Raw genomic sequence first — 22,782 nt, 5'->3', positions numbered from 1 at the left:
AACAACTTTTCGTGGGTCCTTCTGTCCGGATCTTCGAATAGAATCTAAACTTATAGTTATATTTACGGCGGATGCAAGGAAACAACATGGCGTTATATTCGTGTCAGAGATTCGTGGCAAAATCTTATTACGACAATTGTCATTCAGTGATCCAGATATCAATATTAGTTTGTAGACTATGGTTAAATCCTTTGAGCAACTCCTGTTGTTTGTCTTCCAGGTACTTCCTAAACCAGATACAAGTTAAATTCTACAAAGCTACTCATTGGGACATGTAATTTTGTATATTATTCATTTTCAGAACCGTAGTAAATTTCTCAAGAGCTGTTAGCACAGTTCAAAGCAATTTATTATTAATTCTGGGTACCATAGCAAATTTAAACGATGTCCCTAGCATAGTGGGCATTCAGCGTGCAGGAGACACGATTTGCTCCAGTTAGGTCTTAATTATTAATTTGGAGAATCCTAACAAATTTCAACGGTGTCCCAAGCCCAGTTAGCAGAGTTTTGAGCAACGAGGTCCCAGCGTAGTGGGCGCTTTGCGCGCAGAAGAGACGAATTCGCCTGGTTGGAGGTGTAATCAGTTCGATGCCCGTCCGTAGCGGCTAGTATAGCAACAGTCGGAAGGAGCCGGTTCGATTAAGAGCGGCCGATCGAACCTTGGCGTGCGTCATCGAGCTGCGGAGCCCGTGCCAGCTAGAGCAAGAAGAACAGGGAGAGGAGACGCGTTTACGCGCGAACTAAACGCAGTCTGGCTGTGCATATTGGTGTCGTTGGTCGGTGTTAGTTGGCCAGATTCGTAGGTAGGTTGTCTGGCCGATGGCCTTTCGACCCGAGCGCAGTTTTGCTCGCGAGGAGTGGCTGGTTCGTTGCTCGGTGTGCCAGTGTCAGCCGGAGTGTGACAAGCGTTTAGGATCCGTCGCCCACTTGGAAGACGTTCGACGATGGACGCGACAGGGAACGTTCGTCCAGCGACGGGACTCCGGGATTTCGTCTGGGTTTAAGGTATAATCTTGCTGATCTCCCAGAGGATGCCTTTGCTTGAGAATCTTTTACCCCTTGGTAACTCAAGATCAGTCGTTTGTAGACGTGTTGGATCGTACGGGATATAGCTAATCGAGAGGACACGCGAATTCTTAATTAGATTCCTCGAAAATAGGTAAGATCGTTGAGCATCTTTTGTACCAAACACTTTGGACCACAGTGCGTTATAAGAAACTTGATTTTATGGAATTTATTTTTACTTAAAACTGCCTTTGAGTGATTTCTTGTCGAAGGATGTTTGCCTGACAGTGTTCAGAACCGAACTTGTCTATGCAAGCTGACGGTTCTCAACAAGAAATCTGACATTACCGATACTAAAACGCGAACTTGTTCCATCGGACAGGACATGGGACGCGTGGACAGCTCGCTCATCAAACTAGGGACAAGTAATCGACGTTGCGGGTGTATTTCGAAGCGATTACGAAGCGACACTTCTTTTCTTTAATCTGCATACAGCTCGGCTTTACGGTTGCATTATTGTTCGATTTCTCGCTGAAATTCCCCGAACGTTTCGTTTTACGAGCCGCGCAGCAGCTACGACCGTCTTTTACTTCCGCTCTTCTCGTGGAAGTCTTCTACTCCGGGATCGTGTCGCGTTTAAATCGCAATTCACTCCGCCTCTTAGCCCCTTTTCTTTCATTCGACTGGAGAACGAATCGCCCGACGTTCTCCCGCTCTTGCACCGTGTTTTTATAAAAATCTGAAACAAGTCAGGGCAAAAATACATTCAAATTCAACGCAAATTGCTGGTAAATAATATTCACGACTTAATAAATTAATATTTTCTTCCACTCTTTTCCACAAACGGTGTTTGCCCCATTTCTTCCTCCCCCTTCGGTACGCATTTACTCGAAATTCTCCGTTTTGTTTCCCCAGTATTTCTCCACGTTTTATTGTCCCACGATCCCTTCTCCCATTTCCACCCCTTTTTCTTCGTGACGTGACAAAGACCAAAAAATAAAATAAAAAAACAATCCGGCCAGTGTCGCGAAGTCGGGGCGCATTCGTCTAGCTCGTGGGAGCCAGGTGTGGCTTTTCAACGATTTTCGGGGGGAGGATCGAATCGCAGGAAAGCAGTTGCCTTTATCTTGTTCCCTTACATTCAAAAACATACATTCGAATTCAATGCAAATTACTGGTAAATAATATTCACGACTTAATAAATTAATATTTTCTTCCACTTTTTTCCACAAACCGTGTTTGCCCCATTTCTTCCTCCCCCTTCGGTACGCATTTACTCGAAATTCTCCGTTTCGTTTCCCCAATATTTCTCCACGTTTTATTGCCCCACGATCCCTTCTCCCATTTCCACCCCTTTTTCTTCGTGACGTGACAAAGACCAAAAAATAAAATAAAAAAACCGGCCAGTGTCGCGAAGTCGGGGCGCATTCGTCTAGCTGGTGGGAGCCAGGTTTGGCGTTTCGACGATTTTTCGGGCGAAAAGGGGGAATCGAATCGCAGGAAAGCGGTCGTTTTTATCTCGTTCGCCGATAAAGCTGCACGGAGGTCATCGGTTCCCTTACTTGGTGGCGCACGGGGACCATTAATTCGCGGAGAAAATAATTTCTCGGCGCGCATTGGTCGGACAGGGCCGGGCGAACGGCGTTCCGATGGCTGTCCCATGGCTGCCTTTGTAACGGAGACAAAACGCACAGTTTTAGCGGGAATGGGCGATCAGGGACGCTATTTGTTGGCGCGCAAGAATGGTTCGGGCAGCTGCTGAAAAACGACAGTAATCTCGCCAAAAAATATACATTCGTTCCGCGATGCATTAGTTCTGCCTCCGTCGGCTCTCTCGTACCTTATATACGCGTATATATTTATTTATTTATTCGTACGTAGGTACTTTATACGTGTATATTTTTCTTCGTGTTTTTCGTTCGGTTGCGGTGCAATGGCCGATAAAAACGTGTCCTCCCTTTCCCTCCCCGTCCTCTCGAATCACCGATTTCGCTATCGAATTTTTTATCGCGCGGAGTGCTCTGTCGCGAAGTTCGGAGGATCGTTCAATGTATTTTCGATGCGGCGAAAAGTCGATGCTGCCTTTCCTCCCGTTGTTTATCGTTCTCCGTTTCAAACTCGAATACGAAACGACCCCGTTTCTCGATAGATTTTCTCGTATCTTACTCGCCGTGCCTCGAGGCTAATTTTCTTTTACGATATCCCATCTAGCTGTTAACGTATTTTCGTACGTTCGTTGTTTAATTTCTAAGCTGTAGAATAGACTCCTCGTACCAGCCAACGGGGATTTATCACGTTTCTTCTGGGTGGACAAGAAATTACGTGGAAGCAATTTTAATTACAGCGTGCAATATCTCATTTCGTGAAAACTCGCGATTCGTATAGAGTCGTAGGGATTCATATTCCGTTCTGTCCAAATATTAATATAATATTAATAAAAATGCTTGTCAGAAGACAGTGTTAATTAGTATAGAGGGTGAGTCATTTAACTCCTTTCATCTTAATTTTTCTTGCAAATTATATGTTATATTAAAACATGTTTCGAACGAACATACACGGCAACAATTAATTTTTTATTTTCCTTTTTTATCAAATTTATCCGCATACAAACGTTTCACTCTGACTTTTTCTCAAGGGCACCATAAGCGAGGCTCATATCCTGCTTTTCGATATTACTAAATTTCATTATGACGGCTATATTTGATGACTTATCACTGCAGAATTCGTTCATGCAAACACTGAAACCGAGGCAAGCGTTGTGTGGAATTCTCGTACACAAAAGTTTCACCATCCTTCATGCATTTTAACAACTTTTTATTCCATATTCAATAGACTTTCGAATGTCACGATTAAATGTTGCACATTACAGTTAAAAAACTCAAGGTGTTCTTCATATCTTGATAAAAAAAGAAAAACGGTAAACACATAGTTTACAAGAGAAATTAAGGAAAAGTTAAGTGTCTCTGTATGTGTGTCGAACATAAATCGCTGAGAAATACTGAAAAATGGTTCCGTAAGTTTCCCTACGTTTTCGATTTACTTCCGACGCGTCGGTCGTTTCATGAACGGTCGTGTATCTGCGCGGGAAAATTAACCGGAACGAAATCGAGCGTAATAACGCGACTTGCACAAAAATTGGCGCGCGCAGCAATTTGGCGGCAACGGAAAAAGATAGGAGGGAATGATGAAAAGGAAAATAATAAATAAGTCGACGATCGAGGGGGCGGTAAAAAGCAGAAACAGGTGCGCCCGGCGTCGGTAATTGAAACGTTAATGGACGCCGAGAAAAACCGGGAAAAACTGTGACCAGAGAGCAGCGCGCGATAGAGGCTTTAATATTATCGGCGCAGGGAGTGAGAGAGAGTCAGAGAGAGAAGTAGCAGAGTGCGAGCATCGATTGTTCCGACGCGGAGAATTTTAATCGATGTTTCCGGATTGTCGTCGCAGCCTGCTCGTCGCAACTTTTGTCGCTCGTAATTTTTGCTCTTCCGACCGTTCGATTGTTTGCCGCGGGAATGCGTCGTTACCGCGCTCATCGCGACGCCATTATTATATTATTCCGTCTCTTTATTTTCCGCTTTAACGCGACGGATTAGACGCGGCATCCAAACTAGCGACTCGTCGATCATGGACGATCTTAGTGATTTTTAAGACAAAGATTCGTTAATTACGCGTGTTTAGTCATTCAACACTGTGCAATTTTTGTGCAAATTTGACATACATATTAAGCAGACGTTCCCCTTGTCGAGTGAATTAAAATTGTGATGATATTTGCGAGTGATTTGAAGAAGTGAATAATTTTAAAGTTTCGAACGAGAGTAGTCCCTTGCAAAATTTGGCGTATGTGGGTGGTAAACGGAGACAGAAAAATTATTTCCTTTGGGCGAATTAGGGTCTAGACACGAGCGGACAGAGGAACGCCAAGAACTCCAGAGGGAGAAGGGACCGTAATCACTGTGTAACGAAGACAACAAGGACTTCCTGCATACTTACGAAGTATATTCTGCCGGTTATTCTATCTACAGGGTGTCGAAAAAGAGGGCTAGGGAATTTAGGAAAAAACCAATGGGTCCAAACTCGATGACCGTTCTCTCGACGAGCCACGCGAGGATTTCGTGCGAGTTTATTCGTAAATTCGAATTTATCAATAGATTTTTTAAACCCATCAGGACACGGACGGGGTTAAAAGTCGATCGTCAAATTTAGCAGACCAGGCAGAGCGTCCAAAAATATTTCACACGCATTTTTTTTTATCGTCCACGTTGAAGGGACGAAGTTCAGCCTCGAAGCAGTGAAATTATCTCGTGAACTATTAGAAATATAGAAAAGGTGTAAACGGATGAATTTTGTACTTTTTTTTGTGAGAAATTTGACTGTACTGAGCTCAAGTCACAGCACAAAACTCGACACGAATTTATATGGGGCGATCTAATAAACTGAAACCGAGGTATAAAAGATATTCATAAAGCTTCCAAATCCATCGACAACACCGATACACTACAAATTTAATTTTTATTTTATTCCATCTTGGACGTCATTTTTTTCGTACCAAAAGGTTCTACTCCGCGAATAAACGGATAATAATAATAAACAGCTAGAATCAGAACTGTTATTCGCCATTCGTGACTAAAGGGTGCCGATCACGAAAGAGGGAGACAGCGAGGCGGGCAATTTTTCATTTCGACGAAGAAGGAAGGTCTCGACGACAGGATGAAGGGATTTCCGCGTCGCACGGCGGATATTAGCTTCGTCTACGTCGGCTCAAATGCCCTAACCGAGCTGGGCGCGGGTGTAGGCGTCGTTGAAAAAAAAAAATGTTCCGTAGCAAACACCGGTCGAACTTCAAACGATTCGGTCATCCACGGGCTGGCACGACTGAAAAGCAAATCAGCCGCGGCCCCTTCGATTGTCAGGCCTATATACCCTGTGACTCCAAAATCTGGCGTCGTGTCGTTCGTCAACGGCGTCGTTCCATATTCAGATGTAATTACTATAGATACACGGTTTAATTTCCATGCAGCTTTCTCGAGCGAACGATTTTCTGACTTTAAATTCAAACTCGATTCCGTCGTCGCGCGGCAGCCGAAACGCCCACTCCGGGGCGTTTGAAAAAGAAACGACGACCACGATAAAAAGGGCTCGTAGCAACGTGTTCCATACCCTCTTACGAAAAGCAGCCAGTTTTATATTTAGCGCCGCGTGACGGGAAGTCCCGTAAAACTCGCAATTAAAATCGACTGACTAATTTGATTCACATGGGCGGGGCCGGTGGTTATGACGAAATTCAGAATGAAACGGTCTCTTTGAGGAATGCGGTTTTTATCTTCGTTTGGGAATTTTTTTCGAGGAAACTATGACATCTTTCGCACTTAAATTTACGAAGAATTATTCGTACGCGTTCGAATAAGATTCTGAAATTTTTTGGCCCAATAGATATACACTACACGGGGTGTTCAGCCACCCTTGGGGAAAATTTTAATGGGAGATTCTAGGGGCCAAAATAAGAGAAAAATCAAGAAAACTAATTTGTTGATGGAGGCTTGGATAAAAATTTTTTAACGTTTAAAGTTCCGCCCGTCCTGAATTTTTTTCTAGAAAATGGGTAGGATTTCGGGGGTAGGTCTATTCACCAAAAATGATTGTAATTGACCTCCATAACCGAAAATAATTTTTCCAGAACGATATGAAATTTTTGAATTTCGTCTAAAAATTTCAGTACCTACTCGAATTTTTTTCTCGAAAGTGGGTAGAATTTCGAGGGTATGTCTAATGACCAAAAATAATTGTAATTGACTATCTCAACCGAAAGTAATTTTTCCAGAACAGTTTGAAATTTTTTTTTGCCGAAAAATTTAGGCACCTTACTTACCCCCTGTCGATTTTTCTTAAAAATTCGTTTTTCATTTTTAGTAATTTTGTTTGACGCCCTACAGAAAAGTTGTCTAATACTTATTTGTAGGTACCCATGAGCTCTACTTCAGAAAAAAGTTTCATTGAAATATATTCACTATCGTAGGAGTTATGGCTGTTTGAAAATTGGACCATTTTTATGAGGTTTTTCTCATTTTGCGGGGTCAAGGAGCAACTTTTCCAATATTTTTAGAATTTCTACATATTCTTCACTAAAATACGCGTTGATTGCTTTTTTAAACATTAAAATCGTCCAATCCGTTCAGGAGTTATGTCATTTTAAAGATTTGCATGAAATTTCAGGGAAGCATTTCTGGCTTCACATCATATTTTCGGTAAAGAATTTTTTTCTCAAAAGTGCGTAGGATTTTGGGTGTATATCTATTCACCAAAAATGATTGTAATTAAGCCTCGCAACCGAAAATAATTTTTCCAGAATGATTTGAAATTTTTTAATTTAATTTTTTAATAATTATTTAATGAAGCCTCAATCAACAAATTGGTGTTCTTGATTTTCGTCTTATTTTAGCCTCTAGAAACCCTCATTAAAATTTTTCCCAGGGGTGACAAAACATCCTGTATTCACTTTATTAAATGAAAAAGTTTGCTTCTCATGAATCCAGTTTGCTTTTGAAACTGGTACAAGTTTATCTTTTCATACATTGAGATATTTGAGGGTTTGCATATGAACAAATTAAAAACGAAACTTGTTAACGATCGTGTCACGTTGGAAACAACGCTTCTCGTCGGATCACCAACGCGACGTTAAGCTGCGTTAACCGCAACCAAACTAGGGTGATAGGTGACCGCTTGAAAATACCCACATGTTGTTGGCATTATTATTTCTGTATACTATCCATATTTATACATCTCTATCGACTTTGTAATTGTGCATTACCTAGCTCTGTTAATATTTAAAACAAAAACAAAGAAAAACTACTCTGTAAATAGAAGTAACGTAGGAGAAAAACAACTCATATGAAACAAGTATCTTTTCGGGAGTGAATCACCATTAAAATATACGAATACGAGTGGGAGTGTAACTGGGGTATATTCTTATATTCTAAACATTTCGAATCTTATATCGACACACACACAAAAATATTATGGAAACTTCCATTTCTATAATAAGCAAAAGAAGCGAAGGAACGAGAGCAAAATTGATTGTGTCCAGTATACGTGAAAGTACCCAGTAAGTGTTTCGCTCGTTTCCAAAGGCCGGTGTGACAATAAGAATTTAACTTTCATGGATTTGCCGTTTACGTTTGGCGAATGTGTTCGAAACTAAAAGTTTCAAAGTGGGGTGGGACGGTTTCGAAGTTGTTCCTTGGGCCATCGCGAGCATTCTCGTGTTCCAGTCTCCACGGAGTCTTGCACTGTCGCGTTAATAGACACCGGAAGAGAAACGATGTCCTCTCTTTTTTTTTTGTTTTTAAACGATGGGGGTGAGCACATCGATACCCATGGGAGAGCATCGATGGGAGACCCGTGAGAATCGTTCCTTTTAACGCTACGTGACTGCTCGGAAATTCGAGAAACGGCAGGGACTGCGAATTAAGTAAAATCGTGGCTTGTTTCCGCGGGAGTTTTATCGCGCGATTGCCTTCGAAATCGAGATCGTGGCTCGTTTCCTCGTCTCGATGGGGCTCGATTACCAGGCCACCCGGTGACACTCAATTCTCCGTCGCTCGTTACATTACGAATCTCCCCCCCCCCCCCCCCCCCCGCCCCCTGTTTACCCGTTCGCTTTAAGCCAGTGGCTTCCAAACTTATCGGGAGGCGCCCCGCCGTGAAATAAAAGAACGTTCCCGTGGTACCCGGATAAACGGTAAACAATCAAATAACTTTCTCGAAAAGTAGCGTTCCCCGTTCTACGCGAAACTACGAAAAGACCGAGGAAACGTTTCGATTCTCGAGGAACGTCGTAATCGAAAAGGGCATTGTCGCTGTTGGCCGAGGCTCGAACTCGATCGAACGACAATTACGTTGATTGAAAGGCCAACACGAGCGTGAGAACTCGGATCGAGCGCTATATCGAAGTTAGTTTGGCTTCACCCGCCGCTCAGACCGATCCGTTCGTGTTTCTCGATGATAAAATTTACCGGTGATCGATCAACCGTGAGAATATTCTGGTCGGATCGAACGAAATGCCGCGCGATGATCATTATGATGATTGTATTTATAAACGAAAAATTCTATTTTCAGTATTTTTAACCACCAAGTCTTTATATTTAGTATTTGGGTGTTTTGCATTCGAGATATCCTTTTGAAATTTAGTTTTCACGGAACGTCCATTAACCCCTTAACGCTCATATCCGAGTCTTGACTGCTTTGAAAAACGATATTTGTGTTTAATTTAACGGTTTAAGGGATAACAATACTTGTTTTCCTTCAAATTATACGTTAGATACAACATTGTAATTAACAAAAACCGCATTTTTATATAGCTTAGAAACAAGTACGATACAGAAAACTGATCATTCTTGGAAAAATATGAGCGTTAAGGGGTTAACGGGTAAATTTGTGTTCAACCGCAAAGAATGGACAGGAAGAGCACGACGGAGATTAGATCGAAGGAGATCGGAGTCTAACTCGCGTTCCGTTATGGCGAGTTTCAGGGGTATCGTGCCATAATGGCCGGTGACAGTTTGATCGTGGCCTGGTGAAAGCAATATCGACGCGAATTAAGTAATAACGTCGTGAAGCAGCAGATTCCGCGCCGATATAATTCCCCGCATAAATATCCGCCATCCAATCAGCCGGCAATGCAATTTCCCGGGCAACGAGGCCAACAGCATCTTCTCTTCTGGTCTCGCGGTTCGACCGCACGATGCACCACTGGCCCGATTTCGAAGGGTAGATTTAGTTGGAAAAATATCGACGACCGTTCAACGATGGTTTCGTTCAATCATCAGCGCGTTGCATCGATCATAAATCACTCGGGAAAAACCGAAATTTATTCCTTGGGATCTCAAGTTTGAGCATGGAACACTGTACGGTGGTCCCTCGATATATTGTTCGCGGATTTCTAGAACTGCTGCGTTCGTAACACAACTACGAATCACCGAAAAAAAATTTTTACATTTTCTAATTTATAACTATAAATAATTTGTAAAAAAGAGCTACGTACTTTGATTTCTGAATGATTTTAATAGACCCTCTCTCGATAACGTTCGCCTCGCGGAGTGGAACCAGCGAACGTTAGCAAGGGGTGCACTGTATTTCGTCGCTGGAGTTATAAATCGCTGTGAAAGGTTTGGCGAAAAAAACGGAACTCATAGGTCGCGCGAATCCGCTGATTTACGTCTGTGGCGGAGATATCGGTATATTTCGACAACTGACATCGAAGAAAAGTCGTACGTGTCGCTCCGGTGATAGAATATCGCGGAATATTTCCAGATAAACGATACTTATTTCTCAGCCACGTCGGTCCACAGTTTGGATTTACGTTTAAAGTTATCGACGAGTCATTCGAGCTCTGAAATCCCGTCAAATATTTCGGGGAAAACGGATTTCGTACCTTTATTCGAACCCTTGGTCCATTGTATCGACAATAAATGTTGTTCAAAGAACAAATAAAGGATGAAATTTTATTCGTTATACGATTAAACTTTGTATGGTTCACGGTGGCCGGCAAATGGCAGATAAAAAGCGCCGAAATCCAATCAGCCGTCGTTTCGTCCGTTTTCATCGACGTGTTTAATTGTCAACAGAACAACAAATTGTCAATAAAATCAATTCAACAACATCAAAAGTTGACGCTGTTTTGACCAGCATCGTGTCAAGCTTCGAGCTAATCGACGTTTTCCGTCGTAAAACCGGCAAACTCGATTGAAAACTGTCGGTCAACTTTGATTACCCCTCGGAAACCGAATTGATCTCTTCTCTAGGCACTTTTTGTCGTAGTTGGAATTAATTTGGAATGGCGTATTAAGGCCAAACCTGTCGACACTTCATGTATATCCAACGTACTTTTAATTTTTGCGTTATATTTACAGAAAATTGCGTTTTAAACTTTATTTGTAAGACATCTTTCCATTACAGGAGATAAAACGCCCTTGAACACGAATTTTCTGGCTACTGGCTAGTAATTACAAAAACATCCTGTATACAAATTTAAGTTCATTTTCAATCAAATAAACAATTCCAATTTTATCGCATATCAGCCGTATAGTCAATAGGAAGTGCTGAAACTTCTATGGATGCGTAGTGTCAAAGAAAATACGAAAATAAACATAGAAGACAGCATAAATCATAATAGTGGTTGTGTGCATTGGATAGGGGATGAAATACCCTTTAAAATGAGCGTTCGAACGAGGCGATAGCGTAATTAGTTCCGGAGATATGAGGATTTTAGTTTCAAGTCGATGCGATGGCTAGTTTCAGAGATATAAGGGTTCGAAGCGTTTGTTTACGTTCATTGACTCAATGAACTCGCGCGCGTGAAACTAGTAAACGGTGCGTAGTAAATTCTTGGAAATACTACGCCGAAAGTAGGTCACTCGGTCACGACTCACGTGCGACAAAGAGGTACGACGCGACGCGTCAGACGGAGATAGAGATAGTCAAATTAAGAAAAATACCCCTTTACATAAATTACGATATCTCGAAAACGGAAAGTCCGATCGACAAAAACCAAAAACCATTTTAAAGAGGAAGGTTTGCCGCCGCTAACAGTGGCTCAATTATGGCAAAAACACTAGTAGTTTCGGAACTGCACGCGTCTAAAGTTTTAGTATTTTTAATACACATTAATACACGTTTCTCTAAGGCGGTGAGAGCGCGTGTGGTGGAATTTTAAAAATACGCCTTCACTTAAATTACGATATCTCGAAAACGAAAAGTCGGATCGACAAAAACCAAAAACCATTTTAAAGAGGAAGCTTTACTGCTTCTGACAGTGGTTGAATTATGGAGGAAACACTAGTAATTTCGGAACTGAACGCGTCTAAAGTTTAACCATTTTTAACATTGAAAGTAAACCAGAATTTGGTACTGAATTTTGTTCAGTTTTTTTTTACAAAAAAATATAAATCGTTCAAGCGATTATTTGGCCGGTCGCGATAGATTTAGTGTCGAATTTTGTTATGATACATAAAGCGAGACACGGAAAAACCGTCGTGAAATTGTCGAAATGGGATTTTTGTAACTGAAATTCGCGAGCATGGCAAAAGTGACAGTGTATTTCGTGGGTTGAAGTCTAGAAGAAGGACGTCCGTCAGTCGATTCATAAATCACTGTGAAATGTTTGGCGAAACACGGAACTCATGGCCCGGTCAGAACGGTCCGCAACGCTGATTTACGTCTGCGGCAGAAATATCGGGGATATTTCGATAGCTGACACCGAAGAAAAGACATATCTGTCAGTAGAGTGATAGAATACTGCAAAATATTTCGTGGTAAACGGAATTTGTCGGTCCGCAGTACGGGGTTGTAATAATAATAACGACGGTCATGCGTCTTTGGAAACTTGCGAACGCAAGAAATTATAATCGTAAATATGTATTAGGTGTAAAGGGATGGTACGGCTGTGTTATTAACCCATTTTCGAGAACGGTGATAAAAAGTTACGGAACAGGAAATAAGAAAGGATAATAAAGTACGCCGTCGGGGGAAATAAAATAAAATAAGCAGCGTGGAACGGGGTTTAGAGACAAAAGTTGCAAGAAGAAAACGGAATCAGCGACGGGATAACAAAGAGTTATCATTGATAATGCTCGGCGTTGAAAGCGGTAGCAGTGCGCTTGAAGGAATTAAAGGATAGCAACGGAAGGAAGGGGCAAGTTAAGGTAATAAACGGAACCGTGGGAGAAAGATCCGTTGTATTTAGATTCATGATAAATGAGAAAAGATACGTACCTGTCACGTCTGCTAGAAAAGAATTTCTCGCGGTAGCAATCGTAGTTTCTAAGGAAAAGTGTCGATGAGAAGCCTCTATGAGCAGAAAGGACCCATTTTTGGACAAGCTGATTACAGGAGTTGAAAAGTGTGGCCCGAAAAATACAGGGGTTAGATAAAGATAAACAACCTCTGCCAGAACCCAAAGCCACTCTTCACGGAAAGAAGATTCATGGTCCAAGAAAAATTACAACAGAAACGACCAGTACTTATCAATCGAAAGGGCGTCGTGTTTCTGCATGACAATGATGAACCAAATACGGCAAGAGTCACCCAGAAAAAAAATTTGAAACTAGGATGGACAGCGTTACCCATTTATTTCGATCCCCACAAAATTCTTTAAACTTCATTCAAATGTTTTTCCCATCAAAACAAGCTGATTTTTTTTGCATTAGGTATCGATAAGCTATCAAATAAATGGGATAAAGTTGTGTATTTAATAATGGAGAATACGTTTTAGGCAAAGGTGTTGTATAACTCTTTTAATACAAAAAATTAGTGTGACAAAACGGCAATTACTTATGTTGAATTTCCTAACCGTCTCATGTTACAAAAATCATCTTCAACGACGACATATATGTCTAAAGTCTTTTTTCTGCTTTGGCCATGGATTCTACGAATTTATGTTGTTTATTATACAGGGTGTTCGGCCATTCCTGGGAAAAATTTTAATGGGAGATTCTAGAGGTCAAAATAAGACGAAAATCAAGAATACTAATTTGTTAATGGAGAAAATGCGTAGAATAGAGGTTGCGTCCATTCAGCAAAAATGTTTGTAATTGACCCCCGCAACCAAAAATAATTTTTCTAGAACGGTTTGAAATTTTTTTTTTCTTGATCCCCTGTCGATTTTTCTTAAAACTTCGTTTTTCATTTTTAGTAATTTTGTTTGACGCCCTACAGAAAAGTTGTCTAATACTTTTTTGTAGGTACCCATGAGCTCTACTTCAGAAAAAAGTTTCATTGAAATATATTCACTATTGTAGGACTTATGGCTGTTTGAAAATTAGACCATTTTTATGGAGTTTTTCTCATTTTGCGGGGTCAAGGAGCAACTTTTCCAATATTTTTAGAATTTCTACATATTCTTCACTAAAATACGCGTTAATTGCTTTTTTAAACATTAAAATCGTCCAATCCGTTCAGGAGTTATGTTATTTTAAAGATTTGCATGAAATTTCAGGGAAGCATTTTTGGCCTCGCATTAGATTTTCGGTAAAGAATTTTTTTCTTGAAATTGCGTAGCATTTCGGGGGTATGTGTAATAACCAAAAATGATCGTAATTGACCTCTGTAACTAAATATAATTTTTTTTAGTATGGTCTGAAATTTTTTAATATCGTCTAAAAATTTCGGTAGCTACTCGAATTTTTTTCTCGAAAATGGGTAGGATTTCAGGGGTATGTGCATTCACCAAAAATAATTGTAATTGAGTCCCGCAACGAAAAATAATTTTTTTAATTTAAATGGAATATTTTCATATTTTCGGTTGCTTTTTTGTTAATAAAAGAAAAAGTATTGCATATATCGCAATTATCCTAATTAATGCGATAGAGATATCAGTTCTAAAGATACTGTAAATTTGATGTTGATGTCTTGAATAATTTTCATGTTATGATCTACGCAGTGACGAAAAATGTAGTTTCGAGAAAATCATCTTCAAGGTTTCACGTCGTTTTTATACCTGCGTGTGGTACATTTCAGCAAGCTATAACTTCATTAGTTTTCCGAAATTCAATTTAATATTTGGTAGATATATTTTCGAGTCTACATACTAAAAGTAAACGCAAAAAAAAAAAAAAATTCGATTTCAAAAAATCTCACAAAATAGGAGGGTCCCTTAATTCAATCATACGACCCATAGCCCTACAATTTCAATAACTTATGACTCAACCCAACAGACTCGAAAGGATCGATGCTCGAACATCGTCGAATTCGTCGATAAGTATTTGGGTCTCGATGGTGAAAAATAAAGCGTGTTCTCGATTTTTGCGCTCGTCGAACGGTCCTCCTGTATCCGTAAACTGGTGAAATTAAGGTCGAGTCGGTGGACGATTGTGCTCGTTCGTTCGCCGGAAACCGCTTCCTCGTCGATCATCTCGCGATGGCGTGAAAGAGTGCGTCCCCCGTAGTCGGGCCTCGCGCTCATTCTGGAGGATAGATTCTCCGAAGAAAGTAGGTAGGGTCGGTTGGATGGACAACGGAGCTCACCCTCGCGCGAGTCAAAACACCCTCAGGGCTGCGGAAAGTCCTACCCTCGCCTTCTCTCTTTCTCTCTCTCTCTCTCACTCTCTTTCTCCCTGTTTCTGTCTCTGTCCCTCGCGCGCGCTTCCTGTTCTCCCGTTTCCACGTGTGAGTCGCGTGCATGGACAGGCTGGGAGCGTGGATTATATCGGCACATGCGCGGTGGGGTTGTCGCGTCGCCGGAAAAACGGATATAGCCGGCGGCGTGTCAAAACTATTCCGCTCGAGCCGGCAGTTTAGTCGGCGTGGTTCTCCGTTCGCGACCGCTCGTTCCTTCCGTCCCTCCACGTCGTGGAAGGGTTGGTTTTTTCGCGTCGGTGAATCGTTTGTTCCGGTGCGTTCCTGGCAGGGCGAAAGTTTCCGGCCCGCTCGCCACGAGACGATCCTACGCGCGGAAACCGAATACGAATACGAACACGAACACGCGAATTGCCCGCGAGACACACCGCGGGGGTGGTTCTAATGTTTACGAGGGTTCTTCGATCGTTGGTTGGTACGCGGGATACGCTGGTCTTTTTGTTCGCGCTACCCAGCCGCCAGGAGTTCGTCGCTCGACGCAATATTCCGTCGGGGTACCGCCGGATCTCGAGGGATAAAGGTAAACAGCCCACGCTTTCGTCCCGAAACAAGAGCGGACGTCGAGTCTCGGGCTCGATACGAGCGCGAAAGGTTTCGGGAACGTGGCCGGGAGGACCGAGCGTCAACAGAAGCTGCCAAACACGTGATACGATGCGAAAATCGAATCCTGTCGCGAGAGGAAATTCGCGATGATTCACTGTTGTGATTCTTTCGTTGTTTACTTGGGCAAAACTTCGGTTCTTCCGTAAGAATTTGAGAAAATCGATGGCCGAGTCTTTCGAAAACTATTTCGTAACTGTATATTTCGTTGCATCGGAATAATCTCTTGGTCCTTCAGATTTTTTATATTGTTTGATGACAGAATAGCTCGCGTTAAGTTGGAATTATATTCTGAAATACCGTGTTTTCCTTCACCCTGTCGCGATTGCGTTGCATCGGAATAATCTCTTGGATTTGTTACCTGTTGGTCCTCTAGACTTTTTATATTGTTCGTCGACAAAATAGCCCGCGTTAAGTTGGAATTATATTCTGAAATACTGTGTTTTCCTTCGAGGTTGGGAAACACTGCACGTTGGACGAAGTTCGAACGAAAGCGGACTTTGAGATAGAATCTATGAACAGTGATCCGCGATCCTTTTAGAAGATGGTTGTTTGGACGAAGTTTTCAGTCGAACAAATACACTATTTATGAAAGGAGGAGACCTGGTCATTCAACAGTACCCTTTCGTTTTCGTTCTTTGCCGGGCAAACGTTCACGATGCGTTTATCGTTGCTCTGTCGGATTCGATATAGAAGGGTCAAGGATGAGGATGGAGTTCGAAAGGGCGACGGAACTAGTTTTGTCGACGGTTTATGAAAGTCGAACCACTCGTCCTGAGAATTTAGTCTATACTCCGACTACGGTTGGGGATGACCCGACGATAATCGGTTTACCCCGGAAAATAAGGCTAAAAATTACGTCTACTTCTACGCTGTCAGGTTCTGTCAGGCCCCAGACGTTTATAACCATTTTATTTCTATTCTTCGATTCTAAAAATACCACATAAATTATTTTTAAAGCCTCTTAATATAGTTCACCGACCATCCGAAACATTTTGCCCAAGTCAGAATAAATTTTGTTATTTCGAAAAGAACTACATTTCAGTCCACGTTTTCATCCCCAATATTCTTGAGCGCGTCGGTGTTGTTCCGAGCATGGTTTTCCACGGACGCGCTATTTTGAGGGAAAATTCGCGACCACCGGGAGTTCTTTATCGGTTCCCGGCGTACGCGAACGATTAAAAAACTTTAAAAAAACTGCACCCTTGTCGGTCGTTCCAGTTTCGTTCATTATTTTCGCGGGCGAATCCGGCGCGGATAAATGCGGAATTTAAATAAAATATTTCGGGGCGATAAATCGATTCGGATCGCGGAAAATCCGCGCTGGGTACGCGAAGGGTTTTAAAATTTAAATGCGCGCGCGCATTTGTTTATGAAATCGTCAGAAGCGACGCGCGCGCGAAATCGATATTCCGGCCGTTATTAACATACGAGTAATTGGTATTGTTCGATAAAACCGCGGGTCACGATAAATCGAATAGCAATACGGATATTTTCCACGCTTCCCTTTTACCTCCCTACCACTGTCACTCTCCCTATCCGCGCTTCTGCTTTGCATGGTCGCTGATTGTTGGTGTTACGCCCGAATCGTTCGGTTTTGTACGTGATTTTCTTTGGCCTCGATAAGCCGGTCTGCCCGACGTTTATTAGCATATGATAATTGGCAGCCTGTCCGCTGGGGTTTTCGTGCTTTCCCGGCTTTTCGATTCGACGATGGAAAAATACGCGTAGCTCGGTCAACTGGTTTGTGACGCGCCTCCGCTGTAATCGCAGACTTTCCGTTCGCGCGGGATTTCGGCTTTATAACTTTCCATATTTCTTCCCACAGGTTGAACGATTTTCATTTTTCAACCGTCATTGGCTTAGGAATAATTGGTACATTAATTGCAGTGTTTATGGTATTTGTTATTCGTGTGTTCCACGCGTGGAAAAACGCGGATATATTTCGAATTTTACGAAAACTACTTAAGATATCAGTTTGGAAAATTTGTTATTGGACTTTTGAATTGGCGCGTCGAGTTTACATTATTTAAGCTATTTAGTCAGTTTTCTTGCATTACAACTCAGAAGTCCAAAGGATCGATACTATAGTTATGCACTGCACGTATCAAACTTACCGTAAATATTTTTTAAGTCTCCGGTTCGACTCGCAAGAGATTCAAAACACCGTGGAACGAGCTGCAGTAAAACGAGACCGTCGAAAGAATTCAAAATGCGCGGTCGGATTTCAGCGGTGCTTCCGGGTGACGCAGAATTCTGGTTGCCGTCGGCGGAACGGGCGCTCATTCCTGCGAAACGAGGAATTACGATTCATACGGCTGCCAGTTCCCGTTGAATTTTTCCATTTAATTTGAATAGAGCGAGCTCTCGCGATTCGACGCACGTCCCGGCGCCGAAAAAGAGCGGTTTGAAAATGGCGGGCCTGGCTACCGAGACAACGGAACCGTTCAATGATATTCGCGATTGAAAGGACTTCCGGGGGCCCGTGTAGCGGGCGAAGGAACGCGAGAATTGCGAGAACGGATCGCGGACCAGGGGCGAACGAGCCCGAGAAAAGCACGGGCAAGGGATGGAAAAAAAGGTAACGTTCCACTCGATTCGCGCGCCAACGGCTAAAGGAGAGCCCTGAGCTCTTTCAGAGCTGTTCCACACCTACTCGAAAGCCTTCGAGGCTTCGCCCAGTCGGTACTGTTTCAGAAACTCTTGCTCGACGCTCCGTTTCCTGCAGTTCTGCTGTTTCCCGCAATATTCTCGCCTCGTTCCTCGTGGTTCGTGTTCCGGGTTCCTTGTCCGCGCGAAAGTTTTTCGTACGGTTTCTGTCGTCCCGTAGTTTCGAGCCGGGCTTTCCAGGCTTTGTCCCGCGGAACTTCTTGACTAACTTGAAACACAAAGTGAGTTTCTCTGTCGCTGAATTCTCCAGTATTATTCATCGCCGTCTATTATTTCGAAAAATTTAAGTTGCAAAGATACTTTTACAAAGTACTCCGCGGCCGGACGAGAAAGCGCAGGATCCATTGTCGACGCGGTCACGTGACCGACTGTGCGCGCGCACGATTCGCCTCGGTTTTCGTTGACCTCGATATAGCGCGTCGTTATATCGAGTTTGGCCCGGGAATCGATCAGTTTTACGTTTCAACGGAATTTTGTATTACGAAATTTGAGATCCACAGCCATGTCCAGCAAATAAAATTCATTTCACCTAAATTTCAACCACTTTCAAAATCTAAGGATAGAACTTTCTTAATAATTTACAGCACAGAGGTGAAATTAACGCATCGTAGAAACGAGAAGCATATAATTATTTATCGGTTTTGAAACTGTGTTAAGGGTTAATCTAGTATATACGAAGGGCGAAACAATTATTACAGCCAATTGGCGTGCTCACGAATAAACGGGGGATCCTTCCCTTTCAATTTCCAGAGATTGGTCAACTTTGGACTCAAAAACCGAAAGCGGCATCGTCCTCAGGAAAAGGCCGTCGTTCGACCGTGACGGAGGCGAAATCTCGGGGAAATTTATAAAAGCGGGAGTAGCAGCGACATAAATTGAATTAAGGCGTCAAGACGGTGCACGCGTCCGAGCGAGTTTTTCCTGGATGGCATCCCGGTGCTCGTTTTTCCGCGGCCCAGTGTCGCCCGTCTCTCCCGGCAGCTTCACCGAGCATATCGAGTGAATCGCGATAAAGCACCCTCGACACGTCTCGTCGTCGGACAAAAGGGCTACACAGACGCAGCTTGAATTGCCCCGGACTGGTCCCCGTCTCGTCCCAACCTCTATTTTTCTATCCTCCCCTGTCCTGTTACTCTATATCCCTCCATACGATTCCCCGCGAGGAAGAAAAATCGAAATCGAAGTTCAACGCGTCCGACGATCGACTCTCTGACCGGAGGGAACGATCGCCTGAGGATTCTTCGAGGCAAGGTAAGTTACACTCTGGTAAATTTTTTCTTTTTCACCCTTCCCTTCCAGCTCTCAGTCTCACGGTGCGTTTAAAATGACAAGTTGCTCTAAAAGACTGACAATTTAATTTGTTTTCACTTCTATTGCTTTCAAACGCGTTTGGATCGATTCAATCGGTTATTGTACACCGGGTATATGGTATTAGGGTAAATACGGATCAAAAACGAAGAATGAAATTTGTTCGTACGAGGCTCCGTTTGCGAGAAAATCGACTTCGAACCCGAAGTTTTTGCATTTAGCGAGGGAATACTGTACGCGAAGATGCGACGCGATTTTTCTTGGTATATTTTAGAATTTAGATTCGCTTATACTTTCGGTATGATATAGTTTGACTCCCTGATAGAATTCGCCGAGAAATTTGTGCGGTAAAACGTACTTTGATCGAAATAAAAGTTTTTGATAGCTGAAAAGTCCGTCTTTAAAAATACCGTTTTAAGAATCGTCGCAACGCGTAAAGTTAACGTTTGGCGCGTTACGGTTCGCTCGATTGCGACAGAAATTCCTGTAGAATGTATAGCAGTCGTTGTTCAGGCGAGGTCGCGTCGACAGGTACGATCGATTATCGCGTGCGAGCCGACCTTACATCGCGACAGAAGGTTTCTGGGAAACCGTGTCTCTGGTTCACCAGGTCGTATTTATTGTTCCCGGCGGAATTGGTTTGTGGCAAATTGCTGTTCTCGCGGTTCTTCGCCGCTTCTGCACGGTTTCCATTTAACCCCCTTTTCGCGACGCGCGACTCGCTTCTTTCTGCCTTTAATTTCGGTCGAGAGTCGAATCTGTACGAGCCTTCGATAAACTCGCTTGAATACTGGATGAACAACGTGTTCGCGTTCATTTTCGCGTACTTTTCTGGCGATAATTTAATCAATAGCAAACCACGTAGCTGCGAGGCAGTGATTCTCCATTTCAACCCCCGTGGCCGATCCGGGACGTAGTTTATTCGTATCAATTTTTAAACCGTGCATTCATAATCAACCTTTCCAGTATCCTCGATGGCAAAATTTTGTTATTATTAATGTATGTTCTATGTATACCATAGAGTGGCTTTTCCTAAATAAATACTGTTATTATTGGTATTATTATTATTGTTGGAATTTTATCTTTGTTGGCAATGGAAATTGTATGAACAATACGACATAAATAACTAATTATACATAACATAAGCTGAACTACTACAGGTGTCGCGATTAGTTACTTATTATATTTCAACAGTTATCAATATGTCCAAGTGCGTATAGCTAGTTTTCACTTTGGGAGAATTTCTAAATTATTGCACACTTGACTCCGGGTCCACTTCGAATCGGAATTTTATTATTTCTAGTACAAAGTTCCCAATCGAATTTCTGTATTATTGATTCCAAACTAAGCAGTTTCCAAGGTTCAAAATGGCGTCCGTTGGTCGCAGGAGATTAATACGGGACGCGAAATGAATTGTCTGATCGTCGAACGCTTTTAACTCGCGAGAAGGGGGGGGGGGATGGGAGAAGGGCGTCGGCGAAATAAAATGACAAAAATCCGTAATACAGGCTGGCCACCCTCGAAAACGTCATTGAGGACGCCAGGATTCGGGGAGGCTTTGCAATTTTAGTCCGCGTCGGGTCAACGGGATACGATTTATCGGAACATTTGCGCGTCGGTGTATATTATTGCTTGGGATATCGAGCACGGGCCGAAAGCCCCGCGAAATTCTGCGATCATTAGAAAGAAAGGCGCGGGGGGGGGGGGGGGGGTGAAGTAAATGGCTTCAGCTATGAATTACAATACAGCGCGGAACGCGGAGTTGATTAAACGTCCGCGGAAATTATGACTGACTGTTTCGATGCGAAATTGGTCAGCCAGAGCCGGTCGATGATCCTCGAAGTTTCGTCGCACAATCGTCGAAAGTGCCCGGGGAAACGACCAAGAGATAAATCCACTGTTCACGAATCGCCTTTGTATCACAAAGAGATAAAAGCGTCCAAGTTTCGCCCCGTCCCGACCGATAGTAATTTCTCAAGCTCCCGGGGCACATGGTTTTTTAAGCAAAACAGCGATTAGAACGGTTCGAGAAGCGTAAATCGATCTTCAATTTGCCCTACCGGTTATTAGAGATAACAGTTAGCGAGTTAAGTCAATCCAAATTCTACCGCATAATAATAGTCGCCTACAGTTTCAGGAACAGAACCTCTGAACATTTCCCTGAAGTTTCAGGACGCGACAACGTCCTTAGTTAACCTCTCATTGCATGTATCTAGGGGACACTAATTATCAAGTCAAGGCAACCCGAATGCCACTAATGTCTAGTTGCCACGGCTTTAGAAATAAGATTTGAACCGTTCACGAAATTCCCCGATTCCACTTGCCAAATTCGACCGAAACCAAATTGCGTCGCGCTTGTCATTATAGTTTCGAGAACTTGGCTGGCTCGAACGTTCAAAGACGTGTCAGTTTTCTGTGTCAGACTCTTGTCGCATTGCAAAGGAACGGTACTCATATTGGTTTTTAATCTTAAAATCACGTAGATCTTTAATGCTAATTCAGACATCGGTTATGAAACTCCAACGTTTAGCAGTCATTGTAATTTCAGAAAATCTGTATAATCGAAAAATTCAAAATCTATAGATCCAAAATAAGAAACTCAATCAACTGCTAACAAAAGATTGAAAATCTCTGCTCAGAAAATCAAAACGTTGGCTTTTGAGTGCTTCGAACTAGTTTCTTGATGTTTCGTGTCAGACTCTTGTCGCATTGCAAAAGAACGGTACTCATATTGCTTTTTAAATCTTAAAATCACGTAGATCTTTAATGCTAATTCAGACATCGGTTATGAAACTCCAACGTTTAGCAGTCATTGTAATTTCAGAAAATCTGTATAATCGAAAAATTCAAAATATATAGAGCCAAAATAAGAAACTCAATCAACTGCTAACGAAAGAAAATCTCTGCTTAGAAAATCAAAACGTTGGCTTTTGAGTGCTTCGAACTAGTTTCTTGATGTTCCGTGTCAGACTCTTGTCGCATTGCAAAGGAACGGTACTCATATTGCTTTTTAAATCTTAAAATCACGTAGACCTTTAATGCTAATTCAGACATCGGTTATGAAACTCC

The 22,782-nt window shown here is 42.4% G+C and overlaps 1 protein-coding gene across 3 annotated transcripts in view; it reads left to right on the top strand.

Annotated features, from left to right (window-relative positions):
• Alpha-man-iib (alpha-Mannosidase class II b) overlaps positions 1-22,782 on the top strand; it is a 146,551-nt gene that overhangs the window by 39,456 nt on the left and 84,313 nt on the right. The window contains exons 1-2 of one of the 3 annotated variants that reach the window (XM_076774462.1): positions 962-1,005; positions 19,156-19,656. The gene's annotated coding sequence lies outside the window, so the exon portion shown is untranslated. Of the gene's footprint in view, positions 1-961; positions 1,006-15,325; positions 15,656-19,155; positions 19,657-22,782 lie in introns of those variants that run through there. The other 2 variants (XM_076774461.1, XM_076774460.1) reach the window with 2 other exon arrangements.

The sequence above is a fragment of the Colletes latitarsis genome, chromosome 10, assembly GCF_051014445.1.
Source record: "Colletes latitarsis isolate SP2378_abdomen chromosome 10, iyColLati1, whole genome shotgun sequence".
In the NCBI taxonomy this organism is placed as follows: domain Eukaryota; kingdom Metazoa; phylum Arthropoda; class Insecta; order Hymenoptera; family Colletidae; genus Colletes; species Colletes latitarsis.
The sequence above is the reverse complement of the archived record's forward strand: the minus strand, read 5'-3'. Positions and strand labels throughout refer to the sequence as shown.